The following is a 10,234-nucleotide window of genomic DNA, read 5'->3' on the forward strand; positions in this document are numbered from 1 at the left end:
TTATTAACAACAGGCACGTATGAGATTTGAACTCAAATCTTCGCTCCTCCAACCCCTGAAGCATTTTGATACCTTTGATGCCTCCAGATACTGTATTTTCCTCCAATAGGGAGTTATTTTGTTTCTCTTCATGTACATCAACTGCTGAGGTCCATAGAGTAGCCTTTGGCTGGGAGTGGTCGTGCCTCATGCTCCAGTTCTCCAGCACTAGCCAGCCAGAACCTAAAGATAACAGTGGTGGCTTGAAAGAGAATGAGATAGGCAGGCAGGGTGGGGTGGATGGGTGGATGGTGGTGGAGGTGGTGCTGCGTGGAGTGTGAGCCTTGACCAAGCCAGGAAACCTAAGGAGAGAAGCTGGCCTAGGCTGGGGAAAGCCCCTGATTTCGCATTGAGATGGGTGTTCTGTTGATTTCCTGACCCCCCGTCCCTGGGGAGTGCCCTGGCCTCTGCACTGAGACTTCACTGAGGAAACAGGGTTGGTCTGGACGTCTCTGGAGACAAGAGAATCCTACTATAAGAACAGTGTGCTGCTGCTGGTACACAGTAGGGCCTTCATAAATCCCATGTTCTCCGCACTGATTGCTCATTTAGGAGCCTGAAAAGCCTAGGGCAGGGGAACTTCACTGATTTGGAGGGTTACTTTCTGCCACTGAAGAAAGCCCCTTTGTCCATAGGCTGAGTTAAGGGTTTTGCCACCATGAGAGCAATCCCAGTCACTCAAAAGGCCCCTTCCCCTAGCTTTCAGGTGACAGTGGCTGAGCAGATCTCTCAGAGAACCCAGCTATGTGGCCCGGGAAGGAGGATTTCATCCCAACAGCAGCCCGATAAAGTTGGCAGGCGCCTGACACACTTAATGTGAATAGCAGGCCACTTTATCAGTGGAACACTCAGCAGGGCTTCACTAATTAAAACCGCTCCAAAGTAAGCAGTTATTGATTTGCAAGGAAAGATTAAAACAGCTCCACGTAGAGGCACTTCTGTTCAGCCTTTCTGAACCATGAGTCAGACTGTAGTCCTTGGTTTTACAATGGCGCTATTCCCAGGTATTGGGGGCAATGGCGATGGTGGTAGTGGGGTGTCTTGGGGGGCCCTGGAATTCTTGTCCTCCTGGATCAGAGGCTAGAGGGAAGAAGGTGACATGAAACCAACTGTACTGACTGAGGACTTTTTTAAGTTAAGACAGAGGAAGCATGTAAAGGGACAGTAATGGGTCATCATGGGAAGGCAGGGAGGTGCTCATTCCTATTGGACCCTGGACCAGCATTTGCCATGTGTTGGCCTTTGCCTGTACATTGTGGAAGACCATGACCGAGGGCACACAGGTTCAAACCACACTGGTAACTCGCACAGATAGAGCTAGGCAGTGAGAATGGGGCTTAGGCTTGCATGCGAGTGTCTGAGAGTCTTCTGGAGTTCTGGCCTGGACATTCCTAGCCCTCTGTCCTTCCCTGCATTCATGGAGGAATGCGACTATGTCCCAGAGAGTATAGCTTCTGAAAGAGGAGTAGGCCTGCAGACAAGTGCTTTTCTTCTTCTGCCTTTCCACTGGGGCTCAGGGCCTAGCAACATCCTGATGGTAAGGATGGGACCATTCCTAACCTGTGCAGCAGAGGGCCGGCTAGGTGTGTGTGTGTGTGTGTGTGTGTGTGTGTGTGTGTGTGTGTGTGTGCAGATGGAGCTTGTCTTTCCTATGGCTGCCCAGGATTCTACTAGGCCATGACTGGCTGCTTTGATTTCTATAAGCGTTTATTGGGTGGTGCTCAGGATCTGTAGTCTAGCCTCAGCTGGGTGATGTGTCTGGCTGTGGACACCTGCCCCTCTGTGTCTCATTCATAGCCTGTGGAATGAAGATGATCATAGGACACAAATGAATGCTGTGTCAAGCCAAGGTTTAGGTAGGTGGTGGTGGGATGACAGGTGGCTGGGATGGTGCGGGGGGGGGGGGGGGGGGGGGGGGGGGGGGGGGGGGGGGGGGGGGGGGGGGGGGGGGGGGGGGGGGGGGGGGGCCCGGCGCGGCGGCGCGGGCGCTGTGAGGGTTTGGAGGCTGCTGTACTCAAGGCTCCTTGATGTGACATCTTGCTTGTGGGCTTACAAGATCTGGTCAGCTTGTCTCCTCCATGCTGTAACAATGCCACCTTATACAGAGAAACTTCCTCCAGAGCCTCATTCCAGGCAGATGTTTTTATCTGGCAGCCATAAAGTGGGACCAGGGAAGAATTTACAATCTTGACTATAAAGTAATATCAGCAAAGGCTATATTACTGGGTTCAGGCAGAGGTGAGCCAGAAGTTCAGAAGTTCAAGACCTCCAGGCATTTCCTGAGTGGCTGACAACCCTCTCAGTGCTGAGATGTGCAGGTACCCAGCCCTGTAGGCTCTCTAAGACTGCAGATGGCAGCTGTTGATACATTCACTGGGGCCTTATGAACCTCTGTGGGCTCAATTGGTACCCCTTAACAGGGCCCTGAGTTGAAATGCACCTGATAAGAGGCCTTACCTCAATGCCATGAGGGCCTTGTCTGTTTTGGGTACATGAAGAGAAAAGTAGGACATGATTAAAGAATCGTCTGAGGTTGATGAGATGGCTCTGTGGGTTAAAGAACTTGACAATCTGTGTTTGATCATTGGACGCCACTGTGAGTGGGGAGAATTAGTTCCTGACCACCATGTGCATACCACCCTCTCACATGCATGCACCTGCTCTCACACACACTTCATGCATGCATAATGATTAAAAAAAAGAAGACTCACTTGAGCTCTCTGTCCTATAGATCCCATAGGCCTAGGTTTTGGTCCTAATCCTCATTGGCTATCATCGCCCTATTGGGCGAGTCTCTGTGACTCTCTAAGTTCTTATCCTCACTCATGGAGCAGATAACACTTCTGGAATTGAACTCTTTGTCTGGCATGGAAAAATAAAGCAGCTTAGTGGCTTCCCTTTCTCATCCTCAACCTCTCTTACAGGGTCTCGAACTTTGCAGTTCCCATGAGTGGATCTGAAGGAGCCTTGGAAGTAGCCTAGCACGTGATGGGTAGAGACAGGAGTTTTGGCCTCCTGAGGCCAAAGAACTGTTTTCTTTTCTTTTCTTTAATTTATTTTATTTTACAATACCATTCAGTTCTACATATCAGCCACGGGTTCCCCTATTCTCCCCCCTCCCACCCCCTCCCCTTACCCCCACCCCACCCCCCATTCCCACCTCCTCCAGGGCAAAGCCTCCCCCAAGGACTGTGATCAACCTGGTAGACTCAGTCCAGGTAGGTCCAGTCCCTTCCTCTCAGACTGAGCCAAGTGTCCCTGCATAAGCTCCAGGTTTCAAACAGCCAACTCATGCAATGAGCACAGGACTTGGTCCCACTGCCTAGTTGCCTCCCAAACTGATCAAGCCAATCAACTGTCTCACCTATTCAGAGGGCCTGATCCAGCTGGGGGTCCCTCAGCCTTTGGTTTATACAAAGAACTGTTTTCTAGACTTAGTCTGTATAGTTCCAAGCTCTGTGACTACAGACATGTTGCTTAATGTCTTTGAACTCCAGCTGTCTCCACAGCAGGATTAGGTACTTGCACTAATTTTGAAATACTGTGAATAAATACCCAATATTAGCTTAAGGCAAGAGGATTTATCTTGACTCACAATATCAGTCTGTGCTGTAGGCAAGGCCTCCAGAGCAGCTTGACTCATGGCAGTGGGTGTGGATGCAGAGGCTGTTCACATTGCTATGGACCACAGATCAGAGAGTAACAGATACCTTCAAAGGCCTGCTCCCAGTGACCTACTTCTGCCAGCATGATTGCACCTTCTAAAGCTTCCATAACCTTCCAAAACAACATCAGTAGCTGGGGATGAGGGGTTCAAAGTCACACTTGTGGAAGACATTTCAGATTCAAAACATCACACTGCCAGTGCTCAGGGGATCAGATGTGGGCCACCATGTGGGAAGCAGTGAAGAGACCTTGTTTCAAACAAGATAGAAAGTGAGCACCTAGACCCACGGTTGTCCTTTGACCTCCACAGGTGTGCTGTGGGCACGCTCACATTCGCAATTACATAGATGAAGGAGCACACATGAAATAAAAAAGCCTTGAGGATGGAATTCATTTTTAAAATAAGGAAAAGGTACTGAATAATACCCTTGTTTTGGATTAAAGATGACTTCTTTTTTCAATGGCTGTAATTCAGTTCTAAGAAACATCAGTACAAGAATATGATGCTTTGCAGATCACCAGCCTGTCCCTCTCCACTTTCCCACTTCACAGAGAGTTGTAGTGTTGTAGGAGCAGGAAGAAAGTGTGAAGCTCTGCTATGAGTGACTGAGCTGGGATGTCCAACCTTTTGACATTTTGATGTGATGTTAACATGTGAATGTGTGGCCTGTGTTCACAGCTACTGGAGGAGATACTCAACCTGTGTGCTACATGTTGGACTGTTTCAACAACAACAACAACAGAGCCCCCAAACAGCTCCTCATTTAGGCCCATGATGCACTTGGCAGATCCATATTGAGGATCAGCAACTAAAGACACATATTTTGTATAGGGAACTCTAAAGTTCAGGGGACAATGAGCAGAGATCACAACAGACACTTTCTTAGAACACATCCATCTAAGCACAGTAACTATGGCAACAATTGGCACTTACCTGGTATCAGAAATGCAGGTGGCTTTGTCCATAGCTTCCCGCCAGCACTCTGAGAACATGATTCCCTCCTAAAGCAAGGGAGGATTCCATTGCTTTTTATGAAGTGCTCACTAATCCAGACAGCATCTTTGAAAGTAGCCCTCGCTTGAAGTTGTTAGGTGGGGAAACTGAGGCTGAGCCAAGCTGTGTATGACACTGACAAGGATGGTGATAACTTGTTCAGCTCAATCAGGGAGCTGTAGCTAGAGTTTTTCTGGTTCTGCCTGGCCCATGGTCAGGACAAATCTCTTTCACCTGCCAGTCCTGTAGCCACTTAGACCCAACCGAGTAAACACAGAGACTTATATTGCTTACAAACTGTATGGCCGCAGCAGGCTTCTTGTTATCTAGTTCTTATATTTTAAATTAACCCATTTCTATTAGTCTATAAGTTGCCATGTGATTCGTGGCTTACCAGTACCTTACATCTTACTTTTCATGGCAGCGGCTGGCAGCTGCTCTCTAACTCAGCCTTCCTGTTCCCAGAATTCTCTTCTTTGCTTGTCTCTCCTATACTTCCTGCCTGGCTACTGGCCAATCAGTGTTTTATTTTATTAACCAATCAGAGCAACACATTTAACATACAGAACACCCCACAGCAGGGAGCTGTTAAAGTAATAACAAATGGGTACTCTTTGAACATGTTATTGTGTATCCCCATGTCAGAGCCTTTGCCCTGCTGAGGTGTCATCCTGAGACATTGCCCTCTGTCTCCTCAGGGCTGGCTTCTATCTGTCCCTGGGGCCTCCGCCTGGGGCTGTGACTCTGTAGAAGCAGGGTTGGCTTCTATCTGTCCCTTGGGCCTCCTCCTGGGGCTGTGACTCTATAGAAGCAGGGTTGGCTTCTATCTGTCCCTGGGGCCTCCGCCTGGGGCTGTGACTCTGTAGAAGCAGGGTTGGCTTCTATCTGTCCCTTGGGCCTCCGCCTGGGGCCGTGACTCTGTAGAGGTTCTTCCTGGTCCTCCTGCCTCTGCCTGGGGCCTTCCCACCACTCGCTGTTGTCTGAATGTGAAGTGTCTCCCACAGGCTCCCATATTTGAACACTTGGTCCCCAACTGGTGATGCTGTTTGGGAAGGTTGTGGAACCTTTAGGAGGTAGAGCCCCAGGAGAGGAAGTGAGTCATCAGGCTCTCTGCTTCCTGGGTTGTCTGCTTAACCTCTTCCTACACATCAATTCTCCCCCTTTGATATCCTCAGAAAAGTCTCTTCCTGTCACCTTTGAAAGTAAAGTCCTTCAGTTAGTGACCCATGTTTTGACTTGTTACAGATTCTTTTTATCCGTTATTGCCTATTTCTCCAGGTCCCCTCAAGTGGTGTCTTCCCCCCTGTCTTTCAAAGGTGACCCCCAGCTAGCTGACTGATCTCTGCTAGGGAAAGTCCCCACCCTAAGATCATGGAGGGCTTTGGAACAGGATCCCATTCAGTCTAGCCTTAGCTCAAGGGGACAGCGTGATGATCAGAAACGCACTTCTCCAGCTTTGCTGTGTGTTCATGGACTCCTGGTGGGAGAATAGGTTCAGTAGTCACAGTCAGAGGCACCTGGGTGTCATTGAGTTAACATCTCCCGAGGAGCCTGCTTTCTGTCCTGTGGACCTTCATAGCACCTGGGACACATGACAGGGCCCTGGTCATAACCTGTATTCACTTGGGTACCCTTCCTGAAACACCTACAGACACACACAAGTAGCCTGCATCTGATGGAGTGAGCCAGGTGCTTAAGGAGGATGGAACTTGAAAATATGGTATTAAGTGGGATGACTCAGGTTCAGAAAGGCAAACATCACATATTCTGTCTCATATGCAGATCCTAGTTTCTAAGTTCCATATATGTGCATTATGTGGGAGTGTGTGTAGAGGATGGGAAACTAGAAAGAGACCTGTGAGGCTGGAGAGTTGGGGTTCCAAGGGAGGGGTGATAATAGCTCACGTGGTGAATGTGCAAGTGAGGAATACTGGGATCCGAAAGGTACAAATGCAGATGGGTACAAGGAGACTGGGAGAGTTGAGAGTGGAGGAGTCAACCAAAACTAAGCACGAAAATGCCGCAAGAGATCCAGCTACTGCGCATGCTGATTAAACATAAAGACATCTCCTTCTCAGGTCTGGTCACCATCTGTTCCCTCCTGTCTGCTCCTACCTGAGGCCATTATGTTCCACTTCAAACAACATCTTGGTGTTCTTGGGGGATAAGGATCCCTGTGTAATTGTTTGGAGCTGTAAATGACTTAAATTGGTTAGGATTCTAATTGCCATGAAATGACTTTATTACCTTCTGGTGATAAGAGGGTTGTAACCTTCCTCCCCACCCAGGGGTCACCCAGCGGTCAGGGCCCTCCTGGTGAGTCCTTAGAACAGCCTCATCTGGCCGAGGTAACTACAGTGGTACCTGTGTGGTGTCCGAACTTCCCTCTACCATTCCATCCACTTCTTGGAGTCATGACAAGCCCCTGCCAGTCTGTCTCCAAGTTCCGATCTCTCTTATAGAGTACTGGGGTCTGGTTCGATTTGTTTCTTCTAACTGTGTAGAAAATTGTAATGGTGGGAGTCAGAGAGACATTTGGATGTGGAATCGAAAGATGTCTAATCACAGAATAGAATTTAGCCATTCACCTCACATGGCACTAGAAAGGAGAACAGATATAGTAAACATGGGAGGCTACACATATACAGTAGATACATAGCCTACCACATATGGATTTATATGGTTACAGATTTTGTACACAGTTTACATGTTTGCATTATTTATAAACCATATATATATATATATATATATATATATATATATATATATATACACACATTAACTGTATCATTATAATTCTGTATGTATAGTGGTTCCAAACTTTGGTATCAGGCAGAAATGAATTCTAAATATAGACATCTGCTATGTGATGTTGTACAAGTCACATTGCCTCTCTGATGTAGTGAGCCTGTGTCATTGGACTGGCACAGGGTAGGACTTCAGAATCAGGGCCATATCATCACAAAGAAGGGTCACAGTGCTGTGGGAGTGAGAAGAAAGAGCCATCATTAAAGATAAGGCAGGACTTATCTATGATTTCTATCTATAAAGATAACTTTTTCCAAGCTACAAAATCACATGCATGTAACAGATATTAGACATTCTTTGACTGGATTATGTAAAAGATTTTCTAATTTCAGAGGAGAGAGAAGACAGTGGGGATATCCTTTGAATGGGGACATGACTCAGAAGTGTAAAGATGTACCCACAAAGCGGGGTTGGCATTCCTGGCTGAGGAGTGAGCAGGGCAAAGGGCAGAGATAGGAATGTTCCCAATGCAGTCCAGGGGCCTCAGTGATGACATGTTCCCAATGCAGGGCTCTGAGGGGCATATCTGGGAGAGGGACTGGAGAGGTGGGGAGCACAAAAGGCCTTTGGGAAGCTTCTCTCTTAGTTCTTGGGGTTGGACTTATGTCTGTTATGTTTTCCTTTCCATATTGGCCCTGGCGTTGTTCTGGGGGCCACACAGAGCATGGCTTTTCTTAGTCTATAACAGTGTTTCTCAACTTGTGGGTCACGACCCCTTGGTTCTCAAATGACCCTTTCACAGGGGTCATATATCAGATATCCTGCATATCAGATGTTTACATTACAATTCATAATAGCAAAATTATAGTTTGAGGTCACAACATAAGGAGCTTTATTAAAGGGTCACAGCATTAGGAAGGTTGAGAGCCACTGGTCTAGATGGACATGCAGACACTGGAGCTTGGGCTGTTGTCTTCCCAGCATCCCTGGCTTTTTTGTGTGACCCCCCCAGGAGTCTGGTTTTGAGAACTGTCTTTTCCACACCAGCGTTGCCCTTCCTCCCTCCCTCCCTCCCTCCCTCCCTCCCTCCCTCCCTCCCTTCCTCCACCTAAGTGATTCCTGGGGCAATAGCTGTGTGAACAAGAGACTCTGTGTTGACCGTGTGTGAGGTAAGGACTGACATGTAAGGTTGCCCTCTAGCCTCCACATGTAAATGGCAATGCACGCATACCTGTGTTCATACACATAAACATGCACAAACATACATATGATGCATATACAATAATAAAAAATAAAAAAAAGATAAATTAGTGACCCTGGCATTCTCTTGCTGATCTTTATGCTAAAGTCAGAGCCTGTCAGAATTCAACGCAGCCTGTCTGTCAGGATTCCTGATAAGAACTTAATCTGAGCCTCAGAGAAGCTAGCAAAGGAGGTGTGCCTTTCCCAGGGAAGAAGAAACACACTCATGATTTTGATCACTCTTTTGAGGGTTCTTTGGCATTCCAGAAATGGAGTCAAGAGCTCCTGGGATAGCACCTGGGCTCAGAGTAGCTGCTCCGAGCAGCAGAGGGCTTAAAAGGGTGTTCGGGAAAATGACCCTCCCCATACATGTTGAGTTATTGCCATGTGCCAGAGGCTCTGATGTACTTGTCACAGTCTCTCACAGAGGCAATAAACTTGTTATTCAGGGGAGACATAGATGGAAGAACATGTCATTTGCTGTCTGAGGTTACATGGTTGATAAGGGTTTGGAAGTGACTCCTTTGTCCCAGGGGTATAGGTAAGAAAATAGAAAGTGCTTGGGGGAGAAGATGTGCTGAAGCTGAGTTTCTTGTTGAGGAGCAATTCATGTTTCCAAGGCTGACAAGATGGCTCAAATGGTAAGGGCAAAACCTTATGACCTGCGTTCAACCCCTGGGGGATTTGGCTACTAAACTGGGAGTATCTGAGTTACTGATAATCAATCTAGAAACCACTAGAATACATTTCTTGTTAAGTTACATCTGTATAGTGGACTTCTGGCCACAAGATGGGCTCCTGTGTCATGGTTTTGAGCCTAAATGTCTCCAAGGGCCCATGTGCTAAAGGCTTGTTTCTAGCCTGAGGTGCTCCTGGGAGGTGACAGAACCTTTAGAGTTGGGGAAGCTGGATTGCTGAAGGTGTGCTTTTTAAAGGGGGTGCTGGTACCCTGGCCCCTTCCTGCGTTCTTTGCTTCCTGGTGGCTATGAAGTGACAGGCCTCTGTCACATCCTCCACTGTGAGGGACTGTGTTACCATTGGCCCAAAGCAATATGGTCAGAGGACTTCGACCTTCAACCCCTGAAACCTTTCCTCCTTATAAATAGTTTATCTCAGGCGTTTTGTCACAGTACACAATACAACAGGCTGCCCAATTATGAGCCTTTTGAGTTAACTTCCTTTTGTGTTTCTCCATCCACCCTTGCCTTCTCCTGCCACCCAGAGTTATCGGTAGGTCAGGTTCCAATCTCAAGGGCTCAGGTTTGCACTTCTCAGTGAGAGGAGCTGTGGTCTGTAGTTCTGTTGTACTGGGTACTCCAGGGCAGAGCTGGCACTGCTATCCCTAACTTACAGATGAGGAAACTGAGGCCCAGATACAAATTAGAGGGTAAATAGAGCTAAGACCTAGTCTTCCCAACTCTTGGTCCAACTTCGGGGTAGGTCAGGGCTCCTGCACATTTCAGGTGTTTTGGGATTCAGGACACATTTTTTAGAACTTAGTCTGGAGCTATACACAGAGGTCATCCTCAGCTGCCCAGTAATGAC

This window comes from Peromyscus leucopus, chromosome 5, assembly GCF_004664715.2.
Source record: "Peromyscus leucopus breed LL Stock chromosome 5, UCI_PerLeu_2.1, whole genome shotgun sequence".
NCBI classification, from domain to species: domain Eukaryota; kingdom Metazoa; phylum Chordata; class Mammalia; order Rodentia; family Cricetidae; genus Peromyscus; species Peromyscus leucopus.